Source organism: Lissotriton helveticus, chromosome 2_2 (assembly GCF_964261635.1).
Source record: "Lissotriton helveticus chromosome 2_2, aLisHel1.1, whole genome shotgun sequence".
Taxonomy (NCBI): Eukaryota; Metazoa; Chordata; class Amphibia; order Caudata; family Salamandridae; genus Lissotriton; species Lissotriton helveticus.
Window position 1 is genome coordinate 438,677,829 of NC_136060.1, and position 15,836 is coordinate 438,693,664.

A 15,836-nucleotide genomic window follows, 5' to 3' on the forward strand; every position below is an offset into this window, starting at 1 on the left:
AGTGACGCGTCGCTTGTTTTCTGATGCTGCAGTTGCCGCTTGGAACTTTTGTCGCATCTACAGGTACTTTGGGCTAAAAGTGACGCAACTGTGGATCATTTTGGTGCAAACCCTTGAACTCTTTTTAAAGTCTTATTTTGGAACAGTGTATGTTGGATTTTTGTCGTTTTGGTCCTGTGTAGTCTAAATAAAAATACTTTATTTTTCTAAACTGGTGTTGAGTCCATTTGTGGTATTTTCACTGCGTTACAAATACTTTACACATTTCCTTTGATAAGCCTGTCTGCTCGTGCCAATCTACCAAGGGAGTAAGCAGGGGTTATCCAAAGAGTGTTTCCCCTTACCCTGACTAGAAGCAAAGGTCCCTATTTGGACATTCGTACCTACCTCTGCCAACTAGAGATCCTCAGATCTAACAAGTCCCCAGCCTGGAGTGTGCCCAGTGGACTGTTAAGGATTTGGCCAGGTGCATGTGGGAACTGTATTACTAACTTCTGAGAAGCAACTTCGAGAATCTGGAACCTTGGTTTTGTGGTGTCGACACTTTGAACCCTCATGAGGAACTTCAGAAACAAGTTCTATAAGTTTGGAGAAGGTTGAATCAACTTTTGGCAAAACCTCCATAAGGTGACTGACCTGACGTCGAGAGTCAAGCCGATTACCTCGCACCGCTACCCTGCCTGCATTTCAATTTTCTTCTGCTAAAGGATCCGAAACACAGGACTTCAATGAGTTGACTGGCTGCTCCCATAGAACCAAGCCGACAAAGTTGCTGCGAATTTGGCCTGCTGGAGAGACCCACTTGACGTCAAGTGAAAATCCTCCAGAAATGTTTCTAGCTGTTCAGGCAAAGTTGTGACCGAGGCCTACTGCTTTGTGTATCCGACCAGGGCTCCATTGCGGTGAGCTTCAAACTTTGACTTTGTCCCTGTCAAGCAAGACCAAATGTCCCAAGTTGGTGCTATTTGTTTTTAAGTGCTTTAAAGTGTTTATTATTTAAAAAATCCTATTTTTCTTGTTTTTATGTCATTTTAATCATAAAGCTATTTCCTATTTTTAGAAATTAGTTGTAGATTTTTATTGTGTATTGTGTCGTACTTATTCAATATGTTGTGTTTTTAAATGCTTCACACACCTGTCTCCTAAGGTACCCAGCCTGCTTGTCGCCAGCTACCAAACGTTGAAGAAGGGAATTATTTATTAAGATCCTGTCTGGACCATATATTGTGTTGGTGGCTGTATTTCTAGTGGTAGGTGCATACTTACTCCTACTAATGATCCACCGTCAAATAAGTCCATATCTCAAAAGTGATGTAAGGTTAATAGGGAGCAGATACCTATCATTATTCTAAAATTTTCAGCTACTTACACACTTCTAATTTAGTTTTGATGGCACTTTACAATAAAGTATTAATGATTTGTATAATTCTCCATTTTAAATAGAAACCACTATGCAATGCAGCAAACAATTTTGGAAAATATGCAATATAAAATCATGTGATAGCTTAGAAGAAAGTCAGTCAAACAAATCCTTTGTTATTACTTTACTGTACACAGACTGGATTTAGGTTTACTGTGCTAACTGTGTTTGATTTATAGGCTGTAGAGCTGTATAGATCAAAATACCAATTGGCATAAACAAAAGAGTAAATAGAGAAGAACGTGGTCAGGATCCTTAACCCTGGGGATGAGAAAAATCCAGGCCACTAGAATTTGGAACCCGAGTGTCCACCTACAAAGGAGGAATTACTCATGAAATCAGTAATTCTGGGTCTTATTTGTTCCTCATTTTCAGATTTTCACTTAGTAGTTTCAGCTGCATTCAGTAGCTCAACCCTCCATGTACAAATATACATTTTCTTGGAAACACTGCGGTTCTCATATTTTCAGTGGGGCTGTAAAAAATATTTATTGGCCAGTGACTGCCAGTGACTGCATCTGGTCTAATATTACGAGGGGCATATTAGTAAGAACCTCGTTAAAATTATTGCCGTTTTAGCGGCAGGAAACTGCCGCTAAAACAATGATAATGGGCTTGCTGATATGCGTTATAGCAATCCAATAGAAGCCCAGGTTAGATGTGCAGACATCTAACCTGGGCTTCTATTGGTATTCTATAACGCATATTAGTAAGCCCATTATCAACGTTTTACGGGCAGTTTCCTGCCGCTAAAACGGCGATCATTTTAACGAGGTTCTTGTTAATATGCCCCATGTCTCTCTTTTGAAAAAGTCTGCCTGCAAACTACTTAGTAAATAGGATAAGCCTTTTCTTCTGTGTTGCAATTTATGGTGCGAAGACAAAGCATTAGTGATTATTCCAAAGGTCTGCCTTTCTTCCAGGGACAGACAAGGTTTTTTTATTATAAAAAAAGCAGCTGCTGCTTTGGAAATCAACTCTTTGAAAATTAGGTTGTCCCCCCAGTTGCTTTATTCAGGCACACAATTATGACTTTCTTTTTAAGCAGCACTTATAAGATCAGTTCCACAGAAAAAACGTTGGGTTTTGTAAGCTATCGAAATGTTGCCTATTGTTCAATTTTGGTGGCCAAAAGATTGTGAAAATGAGAGGAAAGGTTCTGTTAGTACTTCACTTGGGTAGCCATTCTGTATGGACAGAGATAAATGTCTCCCAATATTTGCCACAGAATTCCAAACAAGCAATTAACATGAGTATTGATAAAACTGATTATTATGGAACATAACTGCAAGCTAATTGTGAGAGCAACTGGGCCAACATACTGATCTTTCACATTTCTAAAGTGGAAGCTATACCTCCATTATGGCCGGTGTGCCATGTTAGTCTGATGTATGAAAACATGATAAAATTCAGTACATTTTGCTGGTCATGTTGAACCCTACTGCTACACTTCTGCACAAAATAAACTTAGTTTAAGGTTAGATGTAAGGTTATGTCATAGTAGTGCTCTTGCTTCATCAAATATTCATGGGTGTGCAATATTACGTGCAGGCGTTATTCTTAATTGGTTCCTTGGTTTACAAAGAGCTCTGACAATTGTTATCAAATAGAGAACATTTGAGTATTATTTTAATGAAATTGACAGTGCCCCCAAAAGCAAAAGGTGGCTGTTTGATAAAGCAAATTAATGTTGTTGCTAGGGGGTTAGTTATTTATAAGAATGTATTTTAACCCGTGTTTAACCTCGACCACCTGCACAGTGCAATGTAGTAGAAATTAAATACGTATATACATTTTGCTAGCAGTTATGTTATATTATGTTATTTTGATTTATGTGGCTCACTAATCACCCAACAGGGTGTGCAGGTGCTTGGGCAGGCATGTGGTCCACAATATGCTTATATGAAGAGGCAGGTCTTCAGCTTCTTGCAGACCTCAAGAAGTGAGGAGTGGGCCCTGATGTGTTGAGAAAGGTTGTTCCCATATATTGTGTGCGATGAAGGAGAATGAGTGACCTACAGGTTTGCTTTAGCATATTCTGGGTGTGTGCAAGTTAGAGTGAGGCAGAACATAGGTGTATGGTGTGTTAGTGAAAGTGTATGTTGCTGTTTAGGTATTTTGGTCCTGTTTTGTTCAGGGCTGTTTAGGTGTATGTGAGAAGTTTGAATTAGCTGACCTTGCAAATGGGGAGCCAGGGAAGCTTTCTGATGTGCGGTGCAATGCGGGTGCTGCACAGGAAGCCGAGTATGAACATTGCTGCTGTGTTCTGGATGGTCCAGAGTCTGTCTAGGAGTTGTTTGAAGATTCTTGTGTAGAGAGGGTTGCCATAGTCCAGCCTCCTGGTGATGAGTGCTTGTGTGACAATCCATGTGATGCTCAGAGGTAATATCTTTTGTCTCATCCATAGGATGTGGAAGCAGGAGGAGCACACTGTGTTGACTTGAGTCATCATGTTGAGCTTGTCATCTAGGAAGATCCCTAGATATCTTGTGTGGTCTGTGGGTGTTGGCCTTAGCTCTGATAAACACCAGGAGTTGTCCCATGGGGAAGTCTAGTTGCTGAAGACCAGTACTTCCATCTTGTTTGAGTTGAGCTTCAGGCACCTGGTCTGCATCCAGCCTACTACCATGGTCATACAGTTGATGAAGTTGGCTCTGGTGGTGGTTGTTTGTCCGGCAGACAAAGGATGGGCTTGGTGTCATGGGCGTAGGAGATGACTGTGATGCCTTGTAATCGGATGATGTTGGCGAGCGGTGTCATGTATATGTTGAAAGGGTGGGGCTGAGTGACGATCCCTGAAGGACTCTGCATAGCAGTTTCTTGGTACCTTGTGTGAAAGGTGGCAGCCTGACCCTTTGGCTTCTTCCCATGATGAACATAAAGATCCATTTGTGAGTGGATGCTTGTATGCCAGTCTCATGTAGTCTTCTGGTGAGGGTGTTGTGGGAGACAGTGTCACTGCAGAGAGGTGGAGCAGGATGACATCTGCTGGTTCTCCTTGATCAAGGATTATTCAAATGTTGTTTAGGGCAATAATAAGAGCTGTTTTGGTGATGTGATTCTTTCTGAACCCTGATTGAATGTTGCCTAGAAGATGGTGAAGTTCGAGGTGGGCTGTAAGTTGTTTGTTAATGGCCTTCTCAATCGCATTGGCTGGATAGGTTAGCAGGAAGATGGGTCGGGAGTTGCTCAGTTGATTCGGGTTAGCTATGGTCTTCTTGAGGAGGGCGTTGATTTCTGCAAGTTTCTGTTTATAAGGGAAGGTGAAGGGTTTGATGGAGGTGTTGGTGAGGTGGGTCAGGGTAGTGTTGATTGGTGATGTTCCTGGATTATAGATGTGATGGGGGCATGGGTCCATTGGAGCCTGTGAGAAATTGGGTTACTGGTTGAAGCTGGGTGGAACCCTACAGAAGCAGCAACCACAATCCTTGTCAGGGTGAAGCACAAGCAAACCCCAATTCAATCTATGCTCATCCCCTGTTAGTTTGCCACATAGCAATCTGACTTAACTTAGAGGCAATGTGTAATATTTATACAGCACTTCAAATCTTCAAACAGTAATAAATTGAAGACAATACAAGAAAAATCACACACCAATATAGAGGAATAGAGCAAAGTTTATTATACAAATCAAGACCAAAACAACAAAAATAACGCCAAATAATACAAAGCATCAAATGTAAATATCTGGTCGTGACGAACCAGAACAAAGTCACAAGTTCAGGCCAACTGCGATGCTTAGTCCAGCTACAGGAACCAAGTTAGGCCCACTGATCGAGAGTACCCTAAATCCTGGCTACAAGGCTGTGATACAAGAACCTGCATCATCATCAAGACTGCCATTGATGAGAGAGTTGCAATGCAAGGGCCTGCATTGGGGAATCTTTGCACAGTGGCGGCTCCAATGTGGACTGCCGGAGTCCTTGCGCTACGAGAATCTTCACAGCAGAGGAGATGCGTTGGTGCTGCTGGATCCTCAGATGAGCTGGCAAAGCACCTTCAGGCCTACTTCCAAGGGTTCAGGACTAGGGTGGCACCACATAGCAGCCTAGGACTCACAGATGGCAGAGTCCAGGTGCTGGGTAAAAAGTTGTTTGAGCCATCTGTTCCAGTAGCTCTAGTCAGGAGGCCAGCCAACGTGCTGGAACCACTTTGGGGTTCCAGGTTGAACAGATGCAGGTCCAGTCCTCTCTTAGGCAAGATGGCACCAGGCAACAGGTCAGCCACCACAACATGGCAGCAGTCCTTCAGAGCAGCAGTTCAGCAGAGTGTCAAGCCTTTAAGCAGCCTAGCAGTACTTCGTCCTGTACCCACAGGCCTGGAAATGTTCTGAAGAGTTGGCTTCTGGTGTCGAATTTTTATACCATGGCCTTCATTTAAAGTGGGAGCAGCTTCAAGAGATGTTCCTTTAAAGTGCACAGGTTTTCTGCCTACCCTCCCCTGGCTACAGAATAACAAAAGGAATATGCAGTCCTTTGTGTGGAGGCAGGACACAGCCTATTCAAGTGTAAGTTCAACTGTGCCCAGATCCACCCTGCCAGCCTGCTAGTGATGGCCCATTAGGGCACACCTAAGTTTGCTATTGTGTGGCTGTCTGGGAGAAATACACAAGGTCCATCCATCAGATATAGTCAGTCAAGAGATCCAGAAACAGGCTCCAGGCACTAAATGTCTGAGGCAGGAAAATTGACAACTTTCTAAAAGTGGCATTTTCAAAATTGTAATTTAAAATTTGACTTTTCCATAAGAGAGGATTATTCATTACAATTCCAAAGACACTCTCCGTGAATTGCTTACCTGCTCCCACCTGGGAAATTTCATTTATTAAATGTAATGAGGCACCTCCAATGTTATTTTATGAGAGAGACAGGCCTTGCAGACTAAAAAACTTAATTTAAGAGTTTTTCACAGACATATAAATCTTTAAAGTACTTGTACTACTTTTCCAATACACTGCAGCTTGCCCTTTGGACTGTCTTGGGCCTAACCAATAGATGACTTATTGGTATTAAAAAGGAAGGTTTGGACCTGGCAAAAGGATTTTGCCCCATTGAAATGGCAGTTTAAAACTACACACACAGGCTGCAATGACAGAACTGAGGAATGTGTAAAGTGCTACTTTAGTGGGTGGCGCAAACAGTGCTGTAGGCCAACTAATACCAGAAAAAACACAGGTGGCAACCCTTACACCAAGTTGAGATCTGGGTGACTAATGTGTAACAAAAAACTGGTAGCATTTAATTTACAAGCCCGGGGCACAGGTAGTGCCACCTTACTAGAGACTTACAAGAACATTAAAATCTGCAAATTGGGTATAATCCTATTCTATCTGGTTTTAAGGAGAGAGCAGAACTACTTTATCAATGGTTAGCAGTGGTAAAGTGTGTTGAGATCTAAGGGCAGGAAAAACAAAACAGGTGGTTTGAAGGCAAAATGTTAGGGTTAAAACCACACCAAGGATGCCAGGTCTAACAGGGCTCCCGAGGGGATGGTCCGCGTGATTGACAGTGTCTCATTTTTGGTGAGGGTTCCATTTGGTCAGGTGGATGCCTTGGTTGGTGGTGGATAGGTTAGTTGTGAGTTCTCTGGGGTTGGGTTGATGTGGAAGTTGTTGAAGATGTTTGCAATTTTGCTATGGAATAATTTGGATAGGTTGTTGCAACAATGTTGTTGACAGTGTGTGAGGGCAAAGTGAAATCCTTACAGCTGTTGGAGCTTCATTCGATGCGGTCCACCCCTGCATTTCTCTTGGTGTCTCTAATTTGCTGGTGATAGCTTCTGAGTGCAGCCTTATAGGTAATTCTGTTGGTGCTGTGGTGATTGGCTATGCATTTCATTTGTGCATTATATTAGTCATCGAGGATGCTATTGACCAGGACTTTGTGAAGAATGCCTCGAGATGTGTCATTCATAAACTGGTTCTGAACAAGCTGTGGGGCTTGCGAATGCGATGCGGAGTCCAGCGTTGTTTGCCGCGATGGTGTGGATGAGGGGCTTACAATGCCAAGGCCTGCATCGGAGATGCATCACACAGTGAATATTACTGGGAGGCTGCAGGCAGTGATGCGAAGTCCTAAGCAGGATACGAATCACGCTTCGATCCTGATGTGGAGTGTAGTGTGGCAATGCAGAGCCTGGTGAGATGATTCATTGCAATGTGACTGCTGGGACCACAGTTGGGCTGGCAGAGCACCTACAGGCCGACTTCCAAGAACCCAAGACATGGGTGGCATCCCTTGGGAGGGTATGCCACACAGCAGGCAGAGTCGAGGTACTGGGTTCAAGTCAGGTGAGGATTACTACCAGAAGGGAGGAGGCTGCTGGTCTGGCGCACTGCTCATTAAGGTTTAAATTACCCCTGTATATGAATGTAATGGGATTGTCAATATAAGGCAGGCTGATTGCAGGATAAGGCAGAGTCGGCAAATCATAACCTAAGAAAACAAGACATGACATAACATTATCAAATTCATGTTATGCACATAGTAGTGCATTTTAGGGAATTCATTGTGGTAGCTAATCAATCTAACAAAAATAAAAAAAGAATGATTTTCCACCACTTTTACCCCATCTGTTTCACAAGTGTTATTAGTTGTGTAGCTCTTCAAGATTATTAGTATTAATATTATTATTATTAATTGGTTTGCATAGAGCTACTTAGATGAGTGTCCCTGCACTAAGGTTCGCAACCACTGGTCAGAGGAAAGCGAGATTGAAAAGCCAAGTTCTAAAGCTGCTTTTAAAGGAACCTTCATCTCTGGTGGCCCTCAGATCAAAAGGAAGAGCACTCCAGCTAGAAGTGGCAAGCACAGAGACAGAGGAACTGCCCCATTTCTTCTTTATGGTTTTTGGCACAACCACCAACAGAGTATCAGAAGAATGTAGAAGGAGGTAGTGTATGAGTCTGCTAGTCAAGTAGTGGGGACATAACTGATAAAAGGATCTGTGAGCCTACACAGGTCCCTTGAAATGTACTCTTTTCTGAGTAACCAAGGCAGTTCCTTAAGGTGCAGATGAATGTGATTGTATTTCCGGAGACCAACAAGAAGTCGAGCTGCGGTGTTCTGTACCAACTGGAGTGTCTTAAATTGGAACGCAAGGAGACCCCAGATCAGAGGATTGGTGTAATCCAGCCGTGAGGTTATGAGAGCATGAATTGCCATCTTTTGGCAGTGTGAAGGGAGAATGTGTGCTATACAGATATTGATGACAGTGCCAGTGACTCACTTATATTGGTCGCATTGAGCCAGCATGGCACTGAGAAATGCTAGTGAATGCGGGTGGATGAAATTGTTTGTGCACTGAGTGGAACGATACCCAACTGCAGTCACATAGTGCTTGCAGTGCTTAATTTGAGCCTGGGGTTTCAGGTAGGCCCCAGCAGCACCTATATTTGGGGACCGGCACTTATTTTTCCTCAACATACTTGGATACAAAGCAAGAAAGAGAAAAACACAAGGGTGGGAAGGAGCAGGAAGAAAAAGACTGAAAACACTGACAATGGGAGATAGTAGGGATGAAAAAGAACATGCAAGATTAAAATTAATGGGCAGAGAGTTTATAGTGGTGGAAGAAAGAAGCATAAGGTGGAAAAAAAATTACTCAACCTTGGTATTTGTCAATCCCGACAAATTAATCAGTGTAGGCTGTGGGCTTCTGGAAACTTTGGGCACCGCGCTTGTTATTTTACAAATTAGGCATTGAGTGCTTGTTATATACCTCACAAATCTACTTCGACCCCCGAATTTCCAAAATTATGCCAATATTTCAAACAAAAAAAAGAGAAACAATGTAATGATGTAAATTTGCCAGCTTGAGCAGGAAGAAAGTATACAAGTGGTGATGCAAAGAAAATGTGGACCACTGGGGAGGAAAGCAGGCTCCTTCCAAGAAATATGGGGGCAGATTTACAAACCCCTTGCGCCACTTTTGCGTCATTTTTAACATGGGAAAAATGACGTAAGGGTGGCGCAGGGGTTTGTAAATAAGTCCCACAGTATAGTATCTCTTCTGAAGTAGACCTATTTTAAGTACCTCTCATTGCTTGCAATCCAAACATATCGGGCCTCATTTATGAAAAGTGACGCATCGCTGCGTGAAAACAGCGATGCGTCACTTTCCATTGCGCCCTCCTTGCGACACCAATGATGCGTCATATTTACAGTATGATGCATCATTGCGCAAGGAGTTACAGATACGTCAGTATTTCTGACGCATCTGTATGGCGCTAAAGTGACGCATTGCGGGAGTGTGTCACAAAAGTGCCGAAACTCCAGCAATGCGTCCTTTCACATGGGGCAAGCCCCATGTGAAAGGGCCTGCGTCAGTCTTACACCTGCAGGTGTAAGATATTGATGCATTTGCATCCTAGAAGTGGCTCAGTGAAATCTTATAGATTTTACTGCGTCACTTCTACGATCCTTTCTTGCGCCAATATGCCCCCCTTGCATACATTATGCCTGGCGCAGGTATAATGTGGCGCAGGGGTTTACAAAGTGACGCATCTACCTAGAAGCGTCACTTTGTAAATATGTCGCAACAAGACGCATTTTTTAGCCACAAAAAGTGACGCACCGTAAAAGTGACGCACAGCCCCATCAATGAGGCCCATCATGTTTTGGGTAATAATTGGAGAGGAGATGGCGATTGCTTGTAAAATTGTGCATGACTCACTCTAATTTAAAAAAAAAACATCTCTGGAAAAAAGCTATGGAATGAAACGCCTTGATTAGCACAAACCGAGACCGACGTGAAACCGCAAACCATCAACTCGATAGTTGCTCTCATGCAGAGCCCAAGGGAGATGTGAATACAGCTAAAAATATCATTAATAAACACGCTGAAAAGAAACTTATAAGCAAGCACCAGGAAAGAAGTTTTAAATAAATGTGTTCTCGCTGAACAGTTAGTGCTAATGTTGAATTATGGTGGGTTGAATTAACCATTTTTCGTTTGCATTAATGCATTTCTCCTTGGGTACTAAAGCCGTGTTTTGCTTCAATTATTCAGCTGCAGAAAATTTGACATCTCCAAAAGGCCATCTGTCATTCAAAGGTTGGAAACAAGGGCTTTTATAAGTGCCATCTACAACCATTTGAACATGAATTTCTTCCGCCTAATCAACCTGGTTATTAAACCCTTTAGAAAAATAGCTACTTCATAAAATGAAAAAAATAAATTCAAACCGACAGAGAAGAGCTTTCCTGAAGCCAATTGCTTTTAGCCTGTGTTCGACTAATTTGCCTTGCAGCAGTACTGCATGGAGGTTCGAACTGACCAGCTTTTAGCACTGTCTAATTTATTTTTAGCAATGTTTCAGCTTCAATCTGTGTTGTGGTTTTCATGATATACCATACAAGATGCAGCTGACACACCTTAAGCACCTGTGAGTCTCAATTATAGCGATACCGTCACACACGTAAACATATTAGCAGTGTGCAGACTTACATATATTGAAATAAATTTGCATAAACACCAGGCGAATCTCTTTTCAGCTGCACACTCGTTCTGCTACCTGACAAGTCGTCTATCCCTGCATCGATGCCTACTCATCACAAATGCTCCAGCAATGCACACTGCATTGAATTAGCAAAATTAATTGACACCTTCCATATATTCCCCATGATAGTGCTTGATGATTCCAAGATCACACATCTGGGCAGTCTTGGGAAACAAAGTAGGAGCACCCACAATATAAATTCTTATAAAACCCTCACCATCTCCCTTGCTGGTAATTCCTCTTTCTACAGATATACGAACAGAGGTGTCCCTTTTGTGTACATGGTTATGCCATTATTTTCGGTGACATTTTTTTTTACAGAATCTATTGTTTTCATAAAATGATTTCATGAAGAGTTTGAAAAAATACTTAGTTTTTTAAATCCCCAGGTGAATTGTTTTGATGAATAGTTTTTAAAGGTATCAGAATGTGTTTTAGGTGTTTGAAGAGAATTCTTACAAGGTTTTGTTATTTGTGTACACTTGTGGTGGTGCATCTGCATAGCCTCCAAACTAGCAAATTCACATTCCACGTGAGTGAGTTACACAAAAGGGACCCCTCTGTTCACATATCTGTGATTTACCCTGACACCTTTGGTAATAAAGGGTACCTCCCCCAGGTCTATGGAGTCACTATCTTTCTACTTCACTTTCCTTCCACCCAGGGTAGTCAATTTATACTGAACATTTCTCAAAGGCATACACAAACTTGAATACTAGCCCTTTATCACCATCTGAAATTTATTTGAATCACTCCAAAATATCATGGCCTCTCCCTTATGTGAGATCTGCCCCGATGGAGAACTTCCTTAACATTCTATGCAAAACATTTATGGGAACATTGACAGTATTTGTATGCAGCAGCACAGAATTCCTAACATCGTTCCGATCTCCTGGGATGAGATGCCAAAGAGTCAACTTCTTCACTATTCTATGTTGATGTGCCCAAAAGGCCATCTGTCATTCAAAGGTTGGAAACAAGGGCTTTTATAAGTGCCATCTACAACCATTTGAACATGAATTTCTTCCGCCTAATCAACCTGGTTATTAAACCCTTTAGAAAAATAGCTACTTCAGGGCAATCTGTCAGTGCCAAAAAACTTGCTCGGACAGGTCAGGGCGAGGGCTAGTTTTTATGGTGTTTGTGGGTCTGCTCATGGTTTGGTGTGTTGGATTTTACTGTGGATTTTCCTGATATCACCACAAACTTTGCATGCAGGAAACAAAAATATATGTACTCTCCCATAGGTGGCAAAACACATATACAACGTCCCTTTTTAAGTTCACAACTGATCCGATTTGAAAATGTGGGTCACTATATTAGCTGCCTGGTTCGCTAATAGACGCCACAGACCTATTTTCTTTCTCAGTCCTACACTGACTAAGAATCCTCTTTATAACAATGAAACATTGCATTAAGCAGAGTCGCTCACCCCCACAATCCCGTTCCATCAGGGGCGTAGCTAGAGCTTGTGGCGCCCGGGGCTATCCTTCAGATTGCCGCCCCCCTGGGGGGGGTGCTGGGGGAAAAAGGACGGCGAGGACCTGAAAGAGGTCCGAGAGACACCTAGTATCGCCGCTAATAGTTACCTCGATCATGCAAGTTACATGCACATACAAGACACGGTCCAGGGCTAGACAGCCCCGTCCCCCACCTCCTACTCCTATACTCAGTCACCCAGTATCAACTTACCCTGGACACTCAGCATGACCCATTTTACCTAAGCAAATCTTTGATGTCACAATTTCAGCCTCAATACCCCATGCCCCTTCCTCTGGACTATACCAAGGATTTATAGAAATGGTCTTATTTCCTAATATTGCAATTCTCCCTCTCTCATCTTACTTTTTATTACTCCATAAATTATAATATATATGTAACATAATGTTGAGTAATCTAACTCTAGTTGCGTAGCACAAAACCCACTTCTTGCAAAGTGGGTGTAATGGGGTAGGAACCACACCAACAGGCCTAGAACTCCAAGCAAAGCCATATCAACTAAACTAAAGCCATACAAACTAGTGTAGCCCAGTACAAACAACAGACAATGGGAAATTCCTAAATATTTCAAAGCATATTAGGTGTGATATTTGCTAAAATTACACACAGTGCCAAATTTACCCTTAGGAGGCTGTCTGCATGAAAGAATTGTATTTGAGGGTTTACTCAAATCACAAAACTCATACAAACTACAAAGTATTGTTTCTCTGTCTTTGCATAAATGAAAAATCATATTTATTGTCACAAATAACAGAGTTATTTGCATGTGTGTGGCTGATGCCATCATTGTGACACAATGCGCAGTAAATACAATGCAATGCTAATTTTGGTTGTGCAAGGGCACTAGTTGCATAGTGTGAATCTTTGTAAATCTGCTCACAAGTGTATTGCATTTAGAACGTGCTAGATCAGTAAATGCATACCAACATAATTACCCCTTCAACACCCAAACTACTCCATAATCCAACTACCGCTGCCTTATATTAACCCATACTATATTTAAACAATCCAACCTTTAAATTACTCCTTCTACCCTCCCTCACATTATATCACCAAAACCCACACACTACACTCCGGTTTTAAAAACTACCTCTTCAGACCCACTCTGCTTTCCTACCTTGCCATTCTTACCTTCAAAACACTGCTCCTTCTCAAACTACAGAGCCTCCTGCTCTACTAATGCATCTGACCTTTACTTAAATTTCAAAGCAGCAACAACAAAGAGAAACAAAATACTCACAAGGAGGACAGGCAGAAGTGTTTTTTTTTTTGAGAGTGCGAAGAGCTGAACTATTTTTCTTGTAACTTTCCGTTTTTGTGACCCTGGTGGAATGGAACCGGTGTACAGGAGCTGAGACCAGCCTTTAAGGGGCCCAGGTTGACTCTCTTGGGAAAGTCACCAGTCTGCCAATGTGCCCGGCTGATAAGTGTGTGTAGTGTGGGGGAAATAGATTCACTTTAACATAGTTATTTTTCAGCCCGATCTTAATTCAACACAGAAAGATGTTCCCGTCGCCATGAGAAATAATCCTAAACCGAATTGTGATTAGAGGGATCAACGCATCTTCTGTTGGACAGCAGGAATAATGTAGTTATCGTGTTGGTCGGAAGTACATGAAAAACCATATTTTCAAAAAAACAAGACTTCATTTGTGTATTTATACCTTATGCAAATGCATCATCCAGAGGAGTCAGGAGGAAGCGCTGTGCATGATAAGAGAGGTGCTATGCCTGTTTGCCCTTTGCCTATGCAGCTCACAGCCGGTGCCGCCGGTGCCTGCGCTCCAGCTGCTCCCACGTGCGCTACTCTCATCATTTCCGGGGTGGGTGTGATTGGACTGCACAAGCGCTCTTCTACGCAGTCGCCACCGAGCTTAATCATGGCGCAATACAAAATGACTCTCAGTCTCAGAAGCAGAGCACTGAGCAGTGTTCATTGCGAAGTCTCACACAACAAATGCGGCGGCCTTTATAATTTATTTGGGACACTGTACCCAAATAAATTATAAAGGCCTCCGCAACGGGCCAGTCAGTGCCACGCATCTGCCGCCCTCAACATAATGCCGCCTGGGGCGGACCCCCCCCCCTCGCTCCCCCTAGCTACGCCGGTGCATTCCATGCAATGAATTTCAATACTCTCCGGGTTCTTTCATGAAAAGATGGCTTGCATTGGAACCATTATTGATTACAAAGCAAGAAAACGCTAATCGCTAACCAGGGCTGGACTGGGAACCACAACCGGCCCTGGCAAAGGGCTCAGCCGGCCCCCCCTCCCCAATCGGAGGCGTTGGAGGTGCCACATTTTAGCCCGACCAGACAAAAACATGTGAATCACTGGATATCCAGGATCTATTGGATAACTAAGTATTTGTAGCTTTCTCATTAAGGATTCAGTACTTATGAAACATGTCAAAATATGTCAATCTTTCCAGTTTTTCCTATGCTCTTCTTGGTCAAGCTCTTACTACAAGGGTCCTGTCTCTGTGCCTTATTATTCATGTGTTCCTCTGTGTCTTACTTGAAATGTTGTTGTTCTAGAGCATGGGTACTCTCTCTCTCGAGGTCCCAATTTACAGTGTCGTTTGTGGCCAAGAGCTGCTCCTGTGGGGCCGGGTCAGTGGGGGGCACGGCTAGAGTAAAAAAAACTGTGATCATGAGGTTGAATTTGAATTTGAATTTTGAATTTTAAAATATTTATTAAGCGCACTTTTACCGGGACGGTTTCATGGCGCTAGACGGCAGTGAACCAATAGAGGCAGAGAGGGAGGCTAGACTGCTAAGGATCTGGAAAACAGGAAGGTCTTAAGGTGTTTACGGAATTCCAGATAGGAGGTTGAAGCTCTGAGGGCAAGAGGGAGCGAGTTCCAAAAAGATGGAGCTAGAACCGCAAATCTTGCCCCCCCAGACTTCTGCTTCCTGAAGCGGGGGGCTGACAAGAGAGCCTGGTGAGCGGAGCGGAGCTCTCTGGTTGGAAGATAAGATGAAATAGCTTCACAAAGGAAAGCGGGGGCAGTCCCCGACCTAGCCTGATAAGAGATGCAGCCCAGCTTGAAAAGGGCCCTCTCCTTCACCGGTAATCAGTGCAGAGACTGCAACAGAGGGGTGGCATGGTGAAATTTGGGGAGACCATAAATCAGGCGGGCAGCCTGATTTTGTATCAGTTGAAGCCAGCGGATCAAATAGTCTGGGGCGCCATTATAGACCACATTCCCATATTCAAGGCGCGATAGCACCATGGCCATGAGAATGAGCTTGAGGGCGGGAGCAGAAAAAAAACGGGAAACCTTACGAATGGTGCGGAGGGAAAAGAAACAGGAAGACACCACTGAGTTAACCTGCGAGTGAAGGGAAAGCTGGGAGTTGATAAAGATGCCCAGGGTTTTGACCTTAGGAACCGGAAGGGGAGGGGGGCCAAGT